We start from the raw sequence: 21,561 nt of genomic DNA, 5'->3' as shown, positions 1-21,561 counted from the left end.
CCCCAGAGTTACGTGGGATGGGGTATGAAGAGTTTCTGAAGGAACTGAACCTTACGACAGTAGAAAATAGAAGGGAGAGAGGGGGGGATATAATAGGAACGTATAAAATACTCAGGGGAATAGACAAAAGTGGAAATAGATTAAATGTTCAGACGTAATAATTTACAGAACGAGGGGACAAGAGTGGAAGCTGGAAGCTCAGATGAGTCACAGGGATGTTTGGAAGTTTTCTTTTAGCATGAGAGTAGTGAAAAAATTAAATGCACTTAAGGAGCAGTTTGTGGAAGCAAATTCTATTCATAACTTTGAAACTAGATTGGGTAGGGAAATGGGACAGGAGTCATTGCTGTAAACAACCGATGGCTCGAAAGGCGGGATCCAAGAGTCAATGCTCGATCCTGCAGGCACAAATAGGTGAGAACACACTCACTCCTTCCTTTCCACCTTCCCTCCTCCCTTCCTCTCACTCTCTCATTCTCTCTCTCTCTCTCTCTCTCTCTCTCTCTCTCTCTTTTATTCTCTCTCTTTTATTCTCTCTCTTTTATTCTCTCTCTCTTTTATTCTCTCTCTCTTATTCTCTCTCTCTCTCTCTCTCTCTCTCTCTCTCTCTCTCTCTCTCTCTCTCTCTCTCTCTCTCTCTCTGCCCCTCCCTTACTAACCCTAGCTCAACATAGTAGGTAAAAGAACAAACATGACAGACACACCACTGGTAAAGTGAAAAGTCAGAGTGACCAGATGCAGGAGATGTTTGACCAAACTTGGCAGGATATCAGCAGGGAGATGCAAAAAATGAGGGATGCAATTAGCAACTTGCATAACAAGCTATTAGCAGCAAATGAGAGATAAGAAGGCTCAAAGATAACAATATTCAGGCTAAGCTTCAAATAATTATACCAAAAGAAGACGGAAATATATCAATAGAAGAGACTACCACTGTACGAGCATCATTTGCTGAAATACTTAAGAGTCCAGAAGCAATGTCCACAGTGAAGGAAGTAGCCATGAAAGCAGCTACCTCGCAGGAAGTAGCCATGAAAGCAGCTACCTCGCAGGAAGTAGCCATGAAAGCAGCTACCTCACAGGAAGTAGCCATGAAAGCAGCTACCTCACAGGAAGTAGCCATGAAAGCAGCTACCTCACAGGAAGTAGCCATGAAAGCAGCTACCTCACAGGAAGTAGCCATGAAAGCAGCTACCTCACAGGAAGTAGCCATGAAAGCAGCTACCTCACAGGAAGTAGCCATGAAAGCAGCTACCTCACAGGAAGTAGCCATAAAAGCAGCTACCTCACAGGAAGTAGCCATGAAAGCAGCTACCTCACAGGAAGTAGCCATGAAAGCAGCTACCTCACAGGAAGTAGCCATGAAAGCAGCTACCTCACAGCAAGTAGCAAGGTGCACTAGTCAGCTATTGAAGAGGAAAAGATCAGTGGTAGTAGTGGGCATTAAAGAACAGGAAGGCTTCAGTAAGACTGAATGTATTGGTAAGGACAATGAAGCAGTGAGAGGGATCCTATAGGAGTTACAGATAGAAGGGGCTGGACATAGCATAGAGAAGGTTTTCAGGCTAGGTTGGTACAACACGGACGGAGATCACCTGATAAAGTGTTTACAAACGAGATCACAAAGGAGGCAATTCTAGCAAGGAAGAGCCATCTGTACCATGTGAGTGGTTACCAGAAAGTATTCCTCCAGAGGGACATGACGAGGGAAGAGTGAGTAATGGCAGCAGAAGCAAGGAAGAAATGCAGGGAAAAGAGGAGAGAAGCAGGGAACCACAGCCCTCAACTCAACAATACCAGAGGGGATTGGGGAACTCCCAACCAGCACCCCAGCAACCCCCATCTTCCTCCCCACAGAAACCTCCCAATTACCCTGAACTCTCCCTGTCCCCCATTCAAATGCTCATTCAACCCTACCTCCCCCCAACACCCCATACCCTCCCTGTACCCCTTTCCCCCCTCACCTTCCATGTTCCTTTCCCATTTCACCCAAAACCTTACCTGTCTCCTCCCCCCTACCCTCCTGGTCCCCCCTCACTCCATACCCTCCTAAGCTCCCCCACTCCTCACCCAATATCCTCCCTGTCCCCCATAACCTCCCCCTTTCCTTGACCCCACTCCCCTCGCCCCAGAATCCTGTGAGACCCTGTTAACCAACTAACACATTCCCTCCCCAAAGACTGATCTCCTGCCCCCAATACCAGACTCCCATGCATTCCCCCAACCTATGACCTCCCTCCCCTTAACCACATGTCCCCCCTCCACTGATTCCCCCATTCCATGTCGTATTTGACCCCAAACACCAGACCCTCTCGGCCACACCACCCCAGACCATCCTAGCTCCACCTGTACCAGATCCTCCAAACCCCCCCCTCACTCCCTACATCCCCCAGGTCCTCCTTCCTAAGACCTCCATCAAGACACTCCTTGTCCCCCAACTCCAGTGGAATCAACAGAATCTGAGGAATAAAATAAAAGAGTCAACCCCAAGGTAATGTACTCTAACATAGATGAGATTATAAGCAAGGCATGTGAACTCGGGGAAAGAGCACAAGAAGTGAACCCGGATGTAAGTGGACTCACGGATTCAAAATTCTCAGGAATTATAACAAATGCGGTGTTTCCCAGGACTTCACTGTAATAAGGAAAGAGGGGGGAAAGAGGGGGAGGAGGCAGAATGGCCCTACTGATGAGAAAGGAATGGAGTTTTGAGATGGTTATTCCGGGCTGCGAGGGGTTCAGAGACTTCATAACAGGCACCGTGACGATGGGAGGACCAAGAGTAGTAATAGGAGTGATATATAACCCACCACCAAATGACAGAAGACCCAGGCAAGAGTATGACAGAAACATGATGATTAAGAATATAATTGAGAGGGCAGCCTCTGCTGCCTGTAGAAATCGTTCCCATCTGCTCATCATGCGGGACTTCAATCACAGAAGGATAGACTGAGAGAACAGGTAACCGCATGGAGGAGAGGAAACATGGAGAGCTAAACTGTTGGAAGTGGCGACAAGAAAGTTTTTAAGTCAGCATGTCAGGGGACCCACAAGAATGAGAAGCAACGATGAACCAGCAAAACTCGACCTAGTCTTCACCCTGAGCGACTCAAGACATAAGGGAAATCAGTTTCGAAACCCCCGTGGGAATGAGTGATCACAGTGTACTGATGTTTGAGTATCTGGTCGAAGTAGGGTTAAGGTACTCAAGGATGGGCCCAGAAAATAAAAGGCTGGCATTCCGGAAGGGAAACTATGAGGAGAATAGGAAATTCCTAACAGAAATAACATGGGAAACAGAGCTCAGAGGAAAGAGGGCCCAAGACATGATGAACTACATCACACAGAAGTATGAGGAGGCAGCGGTTAAGTCTGTCCCAGTTCAAAAGAAATAAATAGAAATGCAGACAAGAAACCCATGGTTTAATCAGAGATATAAGCTGGCAAAGCAACTAGTACAAGGGCGTGGAGAAACTACAGAAATAACAGGACACTTGAGAGCAGAGAAAGATACCAGGAATGAATACGTCAGGGTGAGAAGAGAGGCAGAAAGACAATACGAAAATGACACAGAAGGCAAGGCAAAGACGCAATCTAAATTGCTGCACAGCCACACCAGGAGAAAAACAACAGTGAAGGGGACAGGTAATGAAACTGAGGATAGGGGTAGACAGATTCACTCCAAACGACAAGGAAGTGTGCAAAGAACTCGATAAGAAATTCCAGGAAGTGTTCTCAGAAGAGCAATGAGAAGTCCCAGAGATAAGAGAGGGAATATCTAACCAAACACCACTAGAGGAGTTTGTGATTACCAGTGGGGAGGTGAGGAAGCATCTGCTAGCGTTGGATGTGATAAAAGCTATAGGCCCGGATGGAATCTCACCATGGATACAAAAGGAAGGAGCAGAAGCACTGTGCCTACAACTATCTATGGTGTACAATAAATCACTGGTAACAGGTGAACTGCCAAAAATTTGGAAGACGGCCAATGTAGTCCTAATATACAAGGGTGATAGGCAAGAAGGGTGAGACCTTAACTACAGGCCAGTGTTCCTAACTTGCATACCATGCAAGATGACGGAGAAGACTGTGCAAAAAAACTAGTGAAACATCTGGAGCAAAATAACTAACACAGCATCAGCATGGGTTCAGGGATGGCAAATCATGCATCACAGGATTAATTGAATTTTATGACCATGCAACACAAATCAGGCAAGATAGAGAGGACGGGCAGACTGCATATTTTTGGATAGCCAGAAAGCCTTTGACACAGTACCACACAAGTGGCTAGTGCACAAGCTGGAGATACAGGGAAGAGTAAAAGGGAAGGTACTCCACTGGATAAGGAAGTACCTAAACAGCAGAAGACAGCGAGTCACTGTGAGGGGTGAGGTCTAGGAGTGGCGAGGCATCACCAGTGGAGTCCGCACGGGTCAGTCCTTGGACCTATACTGTTTTTGATATATGTAAATGATCTAGAGGGTATAGACTCGTTCCTCTCAATGTTTGCTCATGATACGAAAATTATGAGGAGGATTAAGACAGAAGAAGATAGAACAAGGCTACAAGATGACCTAGACAAACAGAAGGAATAGACAAACCCAAGTAATTTAAGGTGATGTAACTAGGGGTGGAAACAGCAGGCCAGACACAGGATACTGAATGGGAGATGAAGTCCTTCACGAAACAGAGAGAAAGATCTAGGAATTGATATCACGCCAAACCTGTCTCCTGAAGCCCACATCAAAAGGATAACAACGGCAGCGTATGCAAGGCTGGCTAACATCAGAAATACCTTCAGAAAATTGTATAAGGAATCCTTCAGAATCTTGTATACCACGTATCTAACACCAATTCTGGAGTATGCGGCCCCAGCATGGAGCCCGTACCTTGTCAAGCACAAGACGAAGCTGGAAAAAGTTCAGAGGTATACCACTAGACTAGTCCCAGAACTAAGAGGCATGAGTTAAGAGGAAAGACTGCGAGAACTGCACCTCACGCCGCTGGAAGACAGAAGAGTTCGGGGAGACATGATCACCACATACAAAATTCTCAGGGGAATTGACAAGGTAGACAAGGATGGATTATTTAATACGGGTGGCACACGCACTAAGGGACACAGGTGGAAGCTGAGTACCCAAATGAGCCACAGACACATTAGAAAGCACTTTTTTAGTGTCAGAGTAGTTAGTAAATGGAATACATTAGGCAGTGATGTGGTGGAGGCTGACTCCATACACATTTTCAAATGTAGATATGATAGAGCCCAATAGGCTCAGGACCCTGTACACCTGTTGATTGACACAGTTGAGAGGCGGGACCAAAGAGCCTGAATTCAACCCCCGCAAGCACAACTAGGTGAGTACACACACACACACCCACACACCCACCCCATCTGTAGATAAGATAGAGCCCAATAGGCTGAGGACCCTGTACACCTGTTGATTGACGGTTGAGAGGCGGGACCAAAGAGCCAGAGCTCAACCCCCGCAAACACAACTAGGTGAGTACAACTAGGTGAGTACACACACACACACACACACACCCACACACACACACACACACACACACACACACACAATCACTCTCCTCCCCGGGCGGTGTGTTCGCCTTCTACCAATTTCTTCAATCAAATATTTCTCTTTTGCCATTCTTGGTGGAGCCACTCTCCTGAGCGCTCCCTGACTGGCTAATACAGGAAGGGTGGGCGGGAAGGGAAAGGGATGAGAAGGACCAGGGAAACCAGAGAAAAAGAAAGTATGAAGACTGCAAGAAAGCGAAAATGGAAAAGGGTAGAAGGAGAAAGGAAGAGTGAAAAGGGGCACAGGAGAAATTGGATAAAAGAAGCAATGTCTGCTCTACTGGACCTAAAATTACAAAGTCCAAAAATACAAAGAGTCCAAGTCCAAGATATACAAAGAGTACAGAAAAGGGTGAGTTAGTACACAAACAAGAAGCCTAATAAATAATTTAATTTAGTCTATTTCTCTTCCAATGAAAAATTCATATATAATGCCTCTGCTTGGCTCACTTGCATTCTCAGTGTTCACTTGTGTCCCCATGTTCGAGCCCCACCCATGCTAGTCTGGCCTTGTCTGCTCTATTACCCCTGAATACCTTGCATGCAGTAATCATGTCTTCCCTAAATCTTGTGTCTTCCAGTAACGTGAAATTTAATGCCTATAGCCTTTCCTCGTAACTCATACCTCTCAGCTCCGGGACTAGTGTAGTTGCCTACCTCTGAACATACTCAAATTTCTTTTTTTGTTTGACTATATAACATAAGAAAATAAAGGAACACACACACAACACCTGTTGGCCCATTGGCGCCGCATAGTTCAAAATTGGTCTCACATACGTGATATAATCGAACCTGAATGATTCCTTACACAGATTAAGGTATTTAGCCAATCTGCCATAAGCCGCTGATGATAACCATTTGATGTAGGATTCAAGAGACAGGTTCGGTGTGATATCAAAGCCCAAATGTTACTGCCAGATTCTTAAACGATTTCAACACTCATTTGATACTGTGTGTCAAACCACCTGTTCCCTACACCTAATTTCACTACTTTGCACGTACTCTAGCTAAACTCTGGTAGCCATTTGTTGAACGATTGATTTAGTTGTGGCCAGTTACAATCTTTTAGTTTCTTCCAGTCTATCAAATCTATTAATCCACCTCAAAATTGTTGCGAGGTTTATATATAAATAATCAGAGTGATTTGCCTAACAGGCCGAGGGATTTTCTTTATTTAAAAAAATCTAATTGGTTTATTTGAATTATAATTATTATATTATATTAAGAACATAAATTACTGACTTAGTTATGTTAGTTTAGGTTAGATTAAGATAGGTTAGGTAGGGTTGGTTAGGTTCGGTCATATATCTACGTTAGTTTTAACTCAAATGAACAAAAATTAACTCATACATAATGAAATGGATATCTTTATCATTTCATAAGAAAAAAATTAGAAAAATATATAAATTCAGGAAAACTTGGCCTATTAGGCAAATCGGGCCTTGCATAGTAGGCCGAGTACTGCATTCTGGCTACTAGGTACAACATTATATATATATATATATATATATATATATATATATATATATATATATATATATATATATATATATATATATATATATATATATATATTTATATATATGTCGTACCTAGTAGCCAGAACGCACTTCTCAGCCTAATATGCAAGGCCCGATTTGCCTAATAAGCCAAGTTTTCCTGAATTAATATATTTTCTCTAATTTTTTTCTTATGAAATGATAAAGCTACCCATTTCATTATGTGTGACGTCAATTTTTTTTATTGGAGTTAAAATTAACGTAGATAATTTTATGACCGAACCTAACCAACCCTACCTAACCTATCTCTATAGGTTAGGTTAGGTTAGGTAGCCGAAAACGTTAGGTTAGGTAGGTTAGGTAGTCGAAAAACAATTCATGAAAACTTGGCTTATTAGGCAAATTGGGCCTTGCATAGTAGGCCGAGTACTGCATTCTGGCTACTAGGTACGACATATTATATATATATATATATATATATATATATATATATATATATATATATATATATATATATATATATATATATATATACATATACATATATATATATATACATATATATATAACTGCATTTACGCATGCTAATAGATACCAGCAGGAAATGTTGGCCTCACATCCGTTCCTATTCAAGGAGAGTGAATATGACCTCGATGGAGAGAGCTAGGAGCTCTGAGGGCCAATATGGCCACCATGGCCCGACACTGGGAGCTCTGAGGGCCAATATGGCCACCATGGCCCCACACTGGGAGCTCTGAGGGCCAATATGGCCACCATGGCCCCACACTGGGAGCTCTGAGGGCCAATATGGCCACCATGGCCCCACACTGGGAGCTCTGGGGGCCAATATGGCCACCATGGCCCCACACTGGGAGCTCTGAGGGCCAATATGGCCACCATGGCCCCACACTGGGAGCTCTGAGGGCCAATATGGCCACCATGGCCCGACACTGGGAGCTCTGAGGGCCAATATGGCCACCATGGCCCCACACTGGGAGCTCTGAGGGCCAATATGGCCACCATGGCCCCACACTGGGAGCTCTGAGGGCCAATATGGCCACCATGGCCCCACACTGGCATCATGGTCAAGTACGTTTATTGAGATTATAAAATCCATCTCAAAAGGATAGTGTAGCCCTGGCTAGTTCTATCCTCGTCATCCCTGGCCTTAATGGTTAGTGTGACGAGGGTAGCTGGTGGGCTGGGAGGGAGGGGGGATAGATCACCCTCATTCCTCACCTATACCCACAAATCCATCCACTACCACCACCCTCATCCACCACCATTCCTCCATCCACCACCATTCCCCTCCATCCACCACCATTCCCCTCCATCCACCACCATTCCCCTCCATCCACCACCATCCCCCTCCATCCACCACTCCCCTCCCCATTCACCACCATCTCCCCCCATCCACCACCATTCCCCCCATCCACCACCTCTCCCCCATCCACCACCATTTCCCCCATCCACCACCATCCCCCCCATCCACCACCACTCCCCCCATCCACCACCTCTCCCCCATCCACCACCTCCCCCCCATCCACCACCATTCCCCCCATCCACCACCTCCCCCCCATCCACCACCATCCCCCCCATCCACCACCTCTCCCCCATTCACCACCATCTCCCCCCATCCACCACCTCTCCCCCATCCACCACCATCATCCCCCCATCCACCACACCCCCCACCATCCACCACCATTCCAAGAATCAGACAACTGCGACACAATTAGCAGCTACACTTATCATGGTGGTTCTCAGCCAATGAGGAAGCTTGATGCGAGGTCACCCATCCAGCTAGTGGGCAGCCCACACGGGACTTGCCCCGAGTGACCTACTCGTCGCCCGCCGCACCATAGCATGATAGCTCACTGATACTGGGACACCCAAGTCTCAGGAGCAGGAGATAGCAAGGAAGGAGGAGGAGGAAGAGGTAGCAAGGAAGAAGGAGGAGGAAGAATAGAGAAGAATAAGAGGGAGAGGAGCAGAAGCACTTCATAAAGGGAATCAATAACGACAGTAACGTTGTCTCGTAAGATTTTCCAAAGCGATTTGGCCAAGAGCGTGGATTTGGCCAAGAGCGTGGATTTGGCCAAGAGCGTGGATTTGACCAAGAGCGTGGATATGGCCAAGAGCGTGGATTGGACCAAGAGCGTGGATTTGACCGAACATTTCTATCTACGTCTCTTGTATTGGTATTCATTATGAACATCCCCTGACAATATTTCTTATTTTTGTTGGGAGAGTAGTAAACATCTGTGGACCTCTGGTGTTGATACAGTGCTCTCTGATTGTGCCTATGGCACCTCTACTCCTCACTGGTTATATTCTGATTTCCTTCCATATTACTCGCTCTAGTATGCTGTAATTTTGCTATGCAAATTTGGAACCTGAATTTTGAGAACGTTCCACACATATATATTGTGAGACGTCTCTCGTCTCCTTTCCAGAGTGTTCATCTTGAGAGCTCTGAGACGGTCCCAATAACTTAGGTGCTTTATAGTGTCTATGCGTGCCATGTATGTTCTCTGTATTGCCTCTATTCCAGAGATCTCTCCCGCTCTGAGAGGGGGAGTGAGTAGCGAGCAGTACCCAAGACGGGACAGCACCAGTGATGTAAGTAATGTGAGCATTGTGGTGAGGTCCCTGGATTTGAACTTTCTCATAATACATCCTATCACTGCTATACGGGCTCACCATAGCCCGTGCTACATGGACACTTCGTTCAGAGTAGCTAAATCTGAAACAACAACAACAATATCACTGCTGTGCCTACCACTGTATATATTAGGTTAGGTTCACTAAATGTCAGGGGTCAGATTCACGAAGCAGTTACGCAAGCACTTACGAACCTGTACATCTTTTCTCAATCTTTGGCGGCCTTGTTTACAATTATTAAACAGTTAATGAGCTCCGAAGCACCAGGAGGCTGTTTATAACAATAACAACACTTGAATGGGAAGTTTCATACTTGTAAACTGTTTAATAAATGTAACCAAAGCCGTCAAAGATTGAGGAAAGATGTACACGTTCCTAAGTGCTTGCGTAAGTGCTTTCGTGAATCTGGCCCCAGGTTGTCAGACAGTTAAATGGCTCAACCATTCGAGGTCCCCGAGTCGTCCCGGGTACCGCACTAGGAACCCCCATTTCGTTCTAATATTCGTCTAACCTACGCCAGAAACAATCAAGTAATCGTGCATCATTTACTATCCGCTGAAATATCATTGCGGCTAATCCCCAATCCTTAGAGAGAATGGTCAGTAGGATTAACATTACCAAGGCAGGACGTAAGTGGGTGAATCCCCAGCTCCCAGAAGACAAGGGGATTTCAGAAAGTCCTTGGCTCTTGATTAAAGGTCGTTAGCCCAATGGTTTTACATGTGAAACTCTCTTGGGGGACCATTTGTGTGTTGACTGGTCCTCGTTAGTGGCCTCAGTCTGGCTCCAAGAGCTTTTTGGCGGCGGGGTTTTGGCTTTCCACAGCCCCGCTCCTGTGCCAGGTAAGTCTACTACGGGCTCACCATAGCCCGTGCTACTTGCCCCGCTCCTGTGCCAGGTAAGTCCACTACGGGCTCACCACAGCCCGTGCTACTTGCCCCGTTCCTGTGCCAGGTAAGTCCACTACGGGCTCACCATAGCCCGTGCTACTTGCCCCGTTCCTGTGCCAGGTAAGTCCACTACGGGCTCACCATAGCCCGTGCTACACAGACCTTTTGGTCCGAGGAGCTGAATGTAAAGCAACAACAGCCTGAGGAACGTGGTAGAGGCACGCAGTCACACACACACACACACACACACACACACACACACACACACACACACACACACACACACACACACACACACACACACACGCACGCACGCACGCGCGGCATCGTGGCCGAGTAGACAGCGCCCGGAATTCGTAGTCCTAAGGGCCCGGGTTCGAACCCCAGAGAAGGCTGAAGCAAATGGTCAGGTTTGTTTCACTCTGATGCTCCTGTTCATCTAGCAGTAAATAGGTACCTGGGAGTACAGCTGCCACGGGCTGCTTCCTGGGTGAGTGTATTCACCTAGTTGTGCTTGCGGGGGTTGAGCTCTGATCTTTCGCCCCGCCTCTCAACTGTTAACTGTTTCTAATACTACTTTTTTTTTCTCCACACCACACACACACACCAGGAAGCAGCCCGTGACAGCTGACTAACTGACAGGTACCTATTTACTGCTAGGTTACAGGGGGCATAGGGTAAAAGAAACTCTGCCCATCGTTTCTCGCCGGCGTCCGGGATCGAACCCAGGACCACAGCATCACGTGTCCAGCACGCGTGCGTGTGTGTATACTCGCCTAATTGTGCTTGTGGGGGTTGAGCTCTGGCTCTTTGGTCCCGCCTCTCAACTGTCAATCAACTGGTGTACAGATTCCTGAGCCTATTGGGCTCTATCATATCTACACTTGAAACTGTGTATGGAGTCAGCCTCCACCACATCACTGCCTAATGCATTCCATTTGTCAGCCACTCTGACACTAAACAAAATTCTTTCTAATATCTCTGTAGCTCATTTGGGCACTCGGTTTCCACATGTGTCCCCTAGTGAGTGTGCCCCTTGTGTTAAATAGATTGTCTTTATCTACCCTACCAATTCCTCTGAGAATCTTGTACGTGGTGATCATATCCCCCCCTAACTCTTCTGTCTTCTAGCGACGTGAGGTTTAATTCCCGTAGTCTCTCCTCGTAGCTCATATTTCTCAGCCCGGGTACTAGTCTGGTGGCAAACCTTTAAACCTTCTCCAGTTTAGTCTTATGCTTGACTAGATATGGACTCCTTGCTGGGGCTGCATACTCCAGGATTGGTCTGACATAGGTGGTATACAATGTTCTGAACGATTCCTTGCACAAGTGTCTAAAAATGCCGTTCTTATGTTAGCCAACCTGGCATATGCTGCTGATATTATCTTCTTGATATGAGCTTCAGGGGACAGGTCTGGCGTGATATCAACCCCCAGGTTTTTCTCTCTCTCCAACTCTTGAAGAATTTCCTCTCCCAAATGATACCTTGTATCTGGTCTCCTGCTCCCTACACCTATCTTCATTACATTACATTTGCTTGGGTTAAACTCTAACAACCATTTGTTTGACCATTCCTTTAGTTTGTCTAGGTTTTCTTGAAGCCTCAAGCTGTCCTCCGCTGTCTTAATCCTTCTCATAATTTTGGCGTCGTCAGCAAACATTGAGAGGAATGAGTCTATACCCTCTGGGAGATCATTTACATATATCAGAAACAGGATAGGACCGAGTACAGAGCCCTGTGGGACCCCACTGGTGACTTCACGCCAATCCGAGGTCTCACCCCTCACTGTAACTCTCTGCTTCCGATTGCTTAGGTACTCCCTTATCCACTGGAGCACCTTACCAGCTACACCTGCCTGTCTCTCTAGCTTATGTACCAGCCTCTTATGCGGTACTGTGTCAAAGGCTTTCCGACAATCCAAGAAAATGCAGTCCACACAGCCTTCTCTTTCTTGCTTAATCTTTGTCATCTGGTCGTAGAATTCTATTAAGCCTGTAAGGCAAGATTTACCCTCCCTGAACCCATGTTGATGGGTTGTCACGAAGTTCCTTCTCTCCAGATGTGTTACCAGGTTTTTTCTCACGATCTTCTCCATCACCTTACATGGTATACAAGTTAAGGACACTGGCCTGTAGTTCAATGTCTGTCACCGATTTTTGTATATTGGGACTACATTAGCCGTCTTCCATATTTCTGGTAGGTCTCCCGTCTCCAGTGACCTACTATACACTATGGAGAGTGGCAAGCAAAGTGCCTCTGCACACTCTTTCAATACCCATGGTGAGTTTCCCTCCGGCCCAACAGCCTCTCTCATATCCAGATCCAACAGGTGTTTCTTGACCTCATCTCTCGTAATTTCGAACCCTTCCAAGGCTGTCTGGTTTACTGCCAGTGTGCGTGCGTGCGCGCGCGCGTGTGTGTGTGTGTGTGTGTGTGTATGTGTGTGTGTGTGTGTGTGTGTATGTGTGTGTGTGTGTGTGTGTGTGTATGTGTGTGTGTGTGTGTATGTGTGTGTGTGTGTGTGTGTGTGTGTGTGTGTGTATGTGTGTGTGTGTGTGTGTGTGTGTATGTGTGTGTGTGTGTGTGTGTGTGTATGTGTGTGTGTGTGTATGTGTGTGTGTGTGTGTGTGTGTGTATGTGTGTGTGTGTGTGTGTGTGTGTGTGTGTGTGTGTGTGTGTGTGTGTGTGTGTGTGTGTGTGTGTGTGTGTATGTGTGTGTGTGTGTGTGTGTGTGTGTATGTGTGTGTGTGTGTGTGTGTGTGTGTTAGAGAGAAATATATGGAGTAGACTAATAAAGGAAAATTAGATTGGTTAGAAAGGCGGGATCCAAGAGCTAATATCTCGATCCTACAGAGACAAATAATAACTACAAGTAGTAAAAACACACCCGCACATTTAGGGGAGAGTACACAGAGATAAACAAAGTGTGTAAATTGGTTCTTATTGTCTTAGTTGGGAACCACTTTTTGTACTTCACTGGTGCTTGTCTGGGAGACTCTCCCTCCCTCCCTCCCATCACCTGGGAGACTGTCCCTCCCTCCCTCCCATCACCTGGGAGACCGTCCCTCCCTCCCTCCCCACCTGGGAGACCGTCCCTCCCTCCCTCCCTCCCTCCCTCCCTCACCACCTGGGAGACCGTCCCTCCCTCCCTCCCTCCCTCCCTCACCACCTGGGAGACCGTCCCTCCCTCCCTCCCTCCCTCCCTCACCACCTGGGAGACCGTCCCTCCCTCCCTCCCTCCCTCCCTCCCTCCCCACCTGGGAGACCGTCCCTCCCTCCCTCCCATCACCTGGGAGACCGTCCCTCCCTCCCTCCCATCACCTGGGAGACCGTCCCTCCCCCCCTCCCATCACCTGGGAGACCGTCCCTCCCTCCCTCCCATCACCTGGGAGACCGGCCCTCCCTCCCTCCCATCACCTGGGAGACCGGCCCTCCCTCCCTCCCATCACCTGGGAGACCGGCCCTCCCTCCCTCCCTCCCATCACCTGGGAGACCGGCCCTCCCTCCCTCCCTCCCATCACCTGGGAGACCGTCCCTCCCTCCCTCCCTCCCATCACCTGGGAGACCGTCCCTCCCTCCCTCCCTCCCATCACCTGGGAGACCGTCCCTCCCTCCCTCCCTCCCATCACCTGGGAGACCGTCCCTCCCTCCCTCCCTCCCATCACCTGGGAGACCGTCCCTCCCTCCCTCCCTCCCATCACCTGGGAGACCGTCCCTCCCTCCCTCCCTCCCATCACCTGGGAGACCGTCCCTCCCTCCCTCCCTCCCATCACCTGGGAGACCGTCCCTCCCTCCCTCCCTCCCATCACCTGGGAGACCGTCCCTCCCTCCCTCCCTCCCATCACCTGGGAGACCGTCCCTCCCTCCCTCCCTCCCATCACCTGGGAGACCGTCCCTCCCTCCCTCCCTCCCATCACCTGGGAGACCGTCCCTCCCTCCCTCCCTCCCATCACCTGGGAGACCGTCCCTCCCTCCCTCCCTCCCATCACCTGGGAGACCGTCCCTCCCTCCCTCCCTCCCATCACCTGGGAGACCGTCCCTCCCTCCCTCCCTCCCATCACCTGGGAGACCGTCCCTCCCTCCCTCCCTCCCTCCCATCACCTGGGAGACCGTCCCTCCCTCCCTCCCTCCCTCCCATCACCTGGGAGACCGTCCCTCCCTCCCTCCCTCCCTCCCATCACCTGGGAGACCGTCCCTCCCTCCCTCCCTCCCTCCCATCACCTGGGAGACCGTCCCTCCCTCCCTCCCTCCCTCCCATCACCTGGGAGACCGTCCCTCCCTCCCTCCCTCCCTCCCATCACCTGGGAGACCGTCCCTCCCTCCCTCCCATCACCTGGGAGACCGTCCCTCCCTCCCTCCCATCACCTGGGAGAACCGTCCCTCCCTCCCTCCCATCACCTGGGAGACCGTCCCTCCCTCCCTCCCTCCCTCCCATCACCTGGGAGATCGTCCCTCCCTCCCTCCCTCCCTCCCTCCCATCACCTGGGAGACCGTCCCTCCCTCCCTCCCTCCCTCCCATCACCTGGGAGACCGTCCCTCCCTCCCTCCCTCCCTCCCATCACCTGGGAGACCGTCCCTCCCTCCCTCCCTCCCTCCCATCACCTGGGAGACCGTCCCTCCCTCCCTCCCTCCCATCACCTGGGAGACCGTCCCTCCCTCCCTCCCTCCCATCACCTGGGAGACCGTCCCTCCCTCCCTCCCTCCCATCACCTGGGAGACCGTCCCTCCCTCCCTCCCTCCCATCACCTGGGAGACCGTCCCTCCCTCCCTCCCTCCCTCCCATCACCTGGGAGACCGTCCCTCCCTCCCTCCCTCCCTCCCATCACCTGGGAGACCGTCCCTCCCTCCCTCCCTCCCTCCCATCACCTGGGAGACCGTCCCTCCCTCCCTCCCTCCCTCCCATCACCTGGGAGACCGTCCCTCCCTCCCTCCCTCCCTCCCATCACCTGGGAGACCGTCCCTCCCTCCCTCCCTCCCATCACCTGGGAGACCGTCCCTCCCTCCCCTCCCATCACCTGGGAGACCGTCCCTCCCTCCCTCCCATCACCTGGGAGACCGTCCCTCCCTCCCTCCCATCACCTGGGAGACCGTCCCTCCCTCCCTCCCTCCCTCCCATCACCTGGGAGATCGTCCCTCCCTCCCTCCCTCCCTCCCATCACCTGGGAGACCGTCCCTCCCTCCCTCCCTCCCTCCCATCACCTGGGAGACCGTCCCTCCCTCCCTCCCATCACCTGGGAGACCGTCCCTCCCTCCCTCCCTCCCTCCCATCACCTGGGAGACCGTCCCTCCCTCCCTCCCTCCCTCCCATCACCTGGGAGACCGTCCCTCCCTCCCTCCCTCCCTCCCATCACCTGGGAGACCGTCCCTCCCTCCCTCCCATCACCTGGGAGACCGTCCCTCCCTCCCTCCCTCCCATCACCTGGGAGACCGTCCCTCCCTCCCTCCCTCCCATCACCTGGGAGACCGTCCCTCCCTCCCTCCCTCCCATCACCTGGGAGACCGTCCCTCCTCCCTCCCTCCCATCACCTGGGAGACCGTCCCTCCCTCCCTCCCTCCCATCACCTGGGAGACCGTCCCTCCCTCCCTCCCTCCCATCACCTGGGAGACCGTCCCTCCCTCCCTCCCTCCCATCACCTGGGAGACCGTCCCTCCCTCCCTCCCTCCCATCACCTGGGAGACCGTCCCTCCCTCCCTCCCTCCTCCCTCCCTCCCATCACCTGGGAGACCGTCCCTCCCTCCCTCCCTCCCTCCCTCCCTCCCATCACCTGGGAGACCGTCCCTCCCTCCCTCCCTCCCATCACCTGGGAGACCGTCCCTCCCTCCCTCCCTCCCATCACCTGGGAGAACCGTCCCTCCCTCCCTCCCTCCCATCACCTGGGAGACCGTCCCTCCCTCCCTCCCTCCCATCACCTGGGAGACCGTCCCTCCCTCCCTCCCTCCAATCACCTGGGAGAACCGTCCCTCCCTCCCTCCCTCCCATCACCTGGGAGACCGTCCCTCCCTCCCTCCCTCCCATCACCTGGGAGACCGTCCATCCCTCCCTCCTCCCATCACCTGGGAGACCGTCCCTCCCTCCCTCCCTCACCATCACCTGGAGACCGTCCCCTCCCTCCCTCCCTCCCATCACCTGGGAGACCGTCCCTCCCTCCCTCCCTCCCATCACCTGGGAGACCGTCCCTCCCTCCCTCCCTCCCTCCCTCCCATCACCTGGGAGACCGTCCCTCCCTCCCTCCCTCCCTCCCTCACTCCCATCACCTGGGAGACCGTCCCTCCCACCCCTCCCATCACCTGGGAGACCGTTCCCTCCCTCCCTCCCCATCACCTGGAGACCGTCCCTCCCTCCCTCCCATCACCTGGGAGACCGTCCCTCCCTCCCATCACCTGGGAGACCGGCCCTCCCTCCCTCCCATCACCTGGGAGACCGGCCCTCCTCCCTCCCATCACCTGGGAGGACCGTCCCTCCCTCCCTCCCTCCCATCACCTGGGAGACCGTCCCTCCCTCCATCCCTCCCATCACCTGGGAGACCGTCCCTCCCTCCCTCCCTCCCATCACCTGGAGACCGTCCCTCCCTCCCTCCCTCCCATCACCTGGGAGACCGTCCCTCCCTCCCTCCCTCCCATCACCTGGGAGACCGTCCCTCCCTCCCTCCCATCACCTGGGAGACCGTCCCCTCCCTCCCTCCCATCACCTGGGAGACCGTCCCTCCCTCCCTCCCTCCCTCCCTCCCTCCCATCACCTGGGAGACCGTCCCTCCCTCCCTCCCTCCCTCCCTCCCATCACCTGGGAGACCGTCCCTCCCTCCCTCCCTCCCTCCCTCCCATCACCTGGGAGACCGTCCCTCCCTCCCTCCCTCCCTCCCTCCCATCACCTGGGAGACCGTCCCTCCCTCCCTCCCTCCCTCCCTCCCATCACCTGGGAGACCGTCCCTCCCTCCCTCCCTCCCATCACCTGGGAGACCGTACCCTCCCTCCCTCCCTCCCTCCCCCCTCCCATCACCTGGGAGACCGTCCCATCCCTCCCTCCCTCCTCCCTTTTCCCCTCCCTCCCCTCCCTCCCATCCCTGGGAGACCGTCCCTCCCTCCCTCCCATCCCTCCCATCACCTGGGAGACCGTCCCTCCCTCCCTCCCTCCCTCCCATCACCTGAGAGACCGTCCCTCCCTCCCTCCCTCCCTCCCATCACCTGGGAGACCGTCCCTCCCTCCCTCCCTCCCTCCCATCACCTTGGAGACCGTCCCTCCCTCCCTCCCTCCTCCCACTCCCTGGGAGACCGTCCCTCCCTCCCTCCCTCCCTCCCATCACCTGGGAGACCGTCCCTACCTCCCTCCATCCCTCCCATCACCTGGGAGACCGTCCCCTCCCTCCCTCCCTCCCTCCCCATCACCTGGGAGACCGTCCCTCCATCCCTCCCTCCCTCCCATCACCTGGGAGACGCGTCCCTCCCTCCCTCCCTCCCTCCCATACACCTGGAGACCGTCCCTCCCTCCCTCCCTCCCTCCCATCACCTGGGAGACCGTCCCTCCCTCCCTCCCTCCCTCCCATCACCTGGGAGACCGTCCCTCCCTCCCTCCCTCCCTCCCATCACCTGGGAGACCGTCCCTCCCTCCCTCCCTCCCTCCCATCACCTGGGAGACCGTCCCTCCCTCCCTCCCTCCCTCCCATCACCTGGGAGACCGTCCCTCCCTCCCTCCCTCCCTCCCATCACCTGGGAGACCGTCCTCCCTCCCTCCCTCCCTCCCATCACCTGGGAGACCGTCCCTCCCTCCCTCCCTCCCATCACCTGGGAGACCGTCCCTCCCCTCCCTCCCTCCATCACCTGGGAGACCGTCCCTCCCTCCCTCCCTCCCATCACCTGGGAGACCGTCCCTCCCTCCCTCCCTCCCATCACCTGGGAGACCGTCCCTCCCTCCCTCCCTCCCATCACCTGGGAGACCGTCCCTCCCTCCCTCCCTCCCATCACCTGGGAGACCGTCCCTCCCTCCCTCCCTCCCTCCCATCACCTGGGAGACCGTCCCTCCCTCCCTCCCTCCCATCACCTGGGAGACCGTCCCTCCCTCCCTCCCATCACCTGGGAGACCGTCCCTCCCTCCCTCCCATCACCTGGGAGACCGTCCCTCCCTCCCTCCCATCACCTGGGAGACCGTCCCTCCTCTCCCTCCCATCACCTGGAGACCGTCCCTCCCTCCCTCCCTCCCATCACCTGGGAGACCGTCCCTCCCTCCCTCCCTCCCATCACCTGGGAGACCGTCCCTCCCTCCCTCCCTCCCTCCCTCCCTCCATCACCTGGGAGACCGTCCCTCCCTCCCTCCCTCCCTCCCTCCCATCACCTGGGAGACCGTCCCTCCCCCCCTCCCATCACCTGGGAGACCCTCCCTCCCTCCCTCCCATCACCTGGGAGACCGTCCCTCCCTCCCTCCCATCACCTGGGAGACCGTCCCTCCCTCCCTCCCTCCCATCACCTGGGAGACCGTCCCTCCCTCCCTCCCTCCCATCACCTGGGAGACCGTCCCTCCCTCCCTCCCTCCCATCACCTGGGAGACCGTCCCTCCCTCCCTCCCTCCCATCACCTGGGAGACCGTCCCTCCCTCCCTCCCTCCCATCACCTGGGAGACCGTCCCTCCCTCCCTCCCTCCCTCCCTCCCATCACCTGGGAGACCGTGCCTCCCTCCCTCCCTCCCTCCCTCCCTCCCATCACCTGGGAGACCGTCCCTCCCCCCCTCCCATCACCTGGGAGACCGTCCGTCCCTCCCTCCCATCACCTGGGAGACCGTCCCTCCTCCCTCCCATCACCTGGGAGACCGTCCCTCCCTCCCTCCCATCACCTGGGAGACCGGCCCTCCCTCCCTCCCATCACCTGGGAGACCGGCCCTCCCTCCCTCCCATCACCTGGGAGACCGTCCCTCCCTCCCTCCCTCCCATCACCTGGGAGACCGTCCCTCCCTCCCTCCCTCCCATCACCTGGGAGACCGTCCCTCCCTCCCTCCCTCCCATCACCTGGGAGACCGTCCCTCCCTCCCTCCCTCCCATCACCTGGGAGGACCGTCCCTCCCTCCCTCCCTCCCTCCCATCACCTGGGAGACCGTCCCTCCCTCCCTCCCTCCCTCCCATCACCTGGGAGACCGTCCCTCCCTCCCTCCCTCCCTCCCATCACCTGGGAGACCGTCCCTCCCTCCCTCCCTCCCTCCCATCACCTGGGAGACCGTCCCTCCCTCCCTCCCTCCCTCCCATCACCTGGGAGACCGTCCCTCCCTCCCTCCCTCCCTCCCATCACCTGGGAGACCGTCCCTCCCTCCCTCCCTCCCTCCCATCACCTGGGAGACCGTCCCTCCCTCCCTCCCTCCCTCCCATCACCTGGGAGACCGTCCCTCCCTCCCTCCCTCCCTCCCATCACCTGGGAGACCGTCCCTCCCTCCCTCCCTCCCTCCCATCACCTGGGAGACCGTCCCTCCCTCCCTCCCTCCCTCCCATCACCTGGGAGACCGTCCCTCCCTCCCTCCCTCCCTCCCATCACCTGGGAGACCGTCCCTCCCTCCCTCCCTCCCATCACCTGGGAGACCGTCCCTCCCTCCCTCCCTCCCATCACCTGGGAGACCGTCCCTCCCTCCCTCCCTCCCATCACCTGGGAGACCGTCCCTCCCTCCCTCCCTCCCATCACCTGGGAGACCGTCCCTCCCTCCCTCCCTCCCATCACCTGGGAGACCGTCCCTCCCTCCCTCCCTCCCATCACCTGGGAGACCGTCCCTCCCTCCCTCCCTCCCATCACCTGGGAGACCGTTCCTCCCTCCCTCCCTCCCATCACCTGGGAGACCGTCCCTCCCTCCCTCCCTCCCATCACCTGGGAGACCGTCCCTCCCTCCCTCCCTCCCATCACCTGGGAGACCGTCCCTCCCTCCCTCCCTCCCATCACCTGGGAGACCGTCCCTCCCTCCCTCCCATCACCTGGGAGACCGTCCCTCCCTCCCTCCCATCACCTGGGAGACCGTCCCTCCCTCCCTCCCATCACCTGGGAGACCGTCCCTCCCTCCCTCCCATCACCTGGGAGACCGTCCCTCCCTCCCTCCCATCACCTGGGAGACCGTCCCTCCCTCCCTCCCATCACCTGGGAGACCGTCCCTCCCTCCCTCCCATCACCTGGGAGACCGTCCCTCCCTCCCTCCCATCACCTGGGAGACCGTCCCTCCCTCCCTCCCATCACCTGGGAGACCGTCCCTCCCTCCCTCCCATCACCTGGGAGACTGTCCCTCCCTCCCTCCCATCACCTGGGAGACTGTCCCTCCCTCCCTCCCATCACCTGGGAGACTGTCCCTCCCTCCCTCCCATCACCTGGGAGACTGTCCCTCCCTCCCTCCCATCACCTGGGAGACTGTCCCTCCCTCCCTCCCATCACCTGGGAGACTGTCCCTCCCTCCCTCCCATCACCTGGGAGACTGTCCCTCCCTCCCTCCCATCACCTGGGAGACTGTCCCTCCCTCCCTCCCATCACCTGGGAGACTGTCCCTCCCTCCCTCCCCACCTGGGAGACTGTCCCTCCCTCCCTCCCATCACCTGGGAGACTGTCCCTCCGTCCCTCCCATCACCTGGGAGACTGTCCCTCCGTCCCTCCCTCCCTCCCATCACCTGGGAGACTGTCCCTCCCACCCACCCTCCCTCCCTCACCACCTGGGAGACTGTCCCTCCCACCCACCCTCCCTCCCTCACCACCTGGGAGACTGTCCCTCCCTCCCTCCCTCACCACCGGGGAGACTGTCCCTCCCTCCCTCCCATCACCTGGGAGACTGTCCCTCCCTCCCTCCCATCACCTGGGAGACTGTCCCTCCCTCCCTCCCCACCTGGGAGACTGTCCCTCCCTCCCTCCCCACCTGGGAGACTGTCCCTCCCTCCCTCCCATCACCTGGGAGACTGTCCCTCCGTCCCTCCCATCACCTGGGAG

This window comes from Procambarus clarkii, chromosome 45 (assembly GCF_040958095.1).
Source record: "Procambarus clarkii isolate CNS0578487 chromosome 45, FALCON_Pclarkii_2.0, whole genome shotgun sequence".
Lineage (NCBI taxonomy): Eukaryota > Metazoa > Arthropoda > Malacostraca > Decapoda > Cambaridae > Procambarus > Procambarus clarkii.
This window is presented reverse-complemented; position numbering follows the sequence as displayed.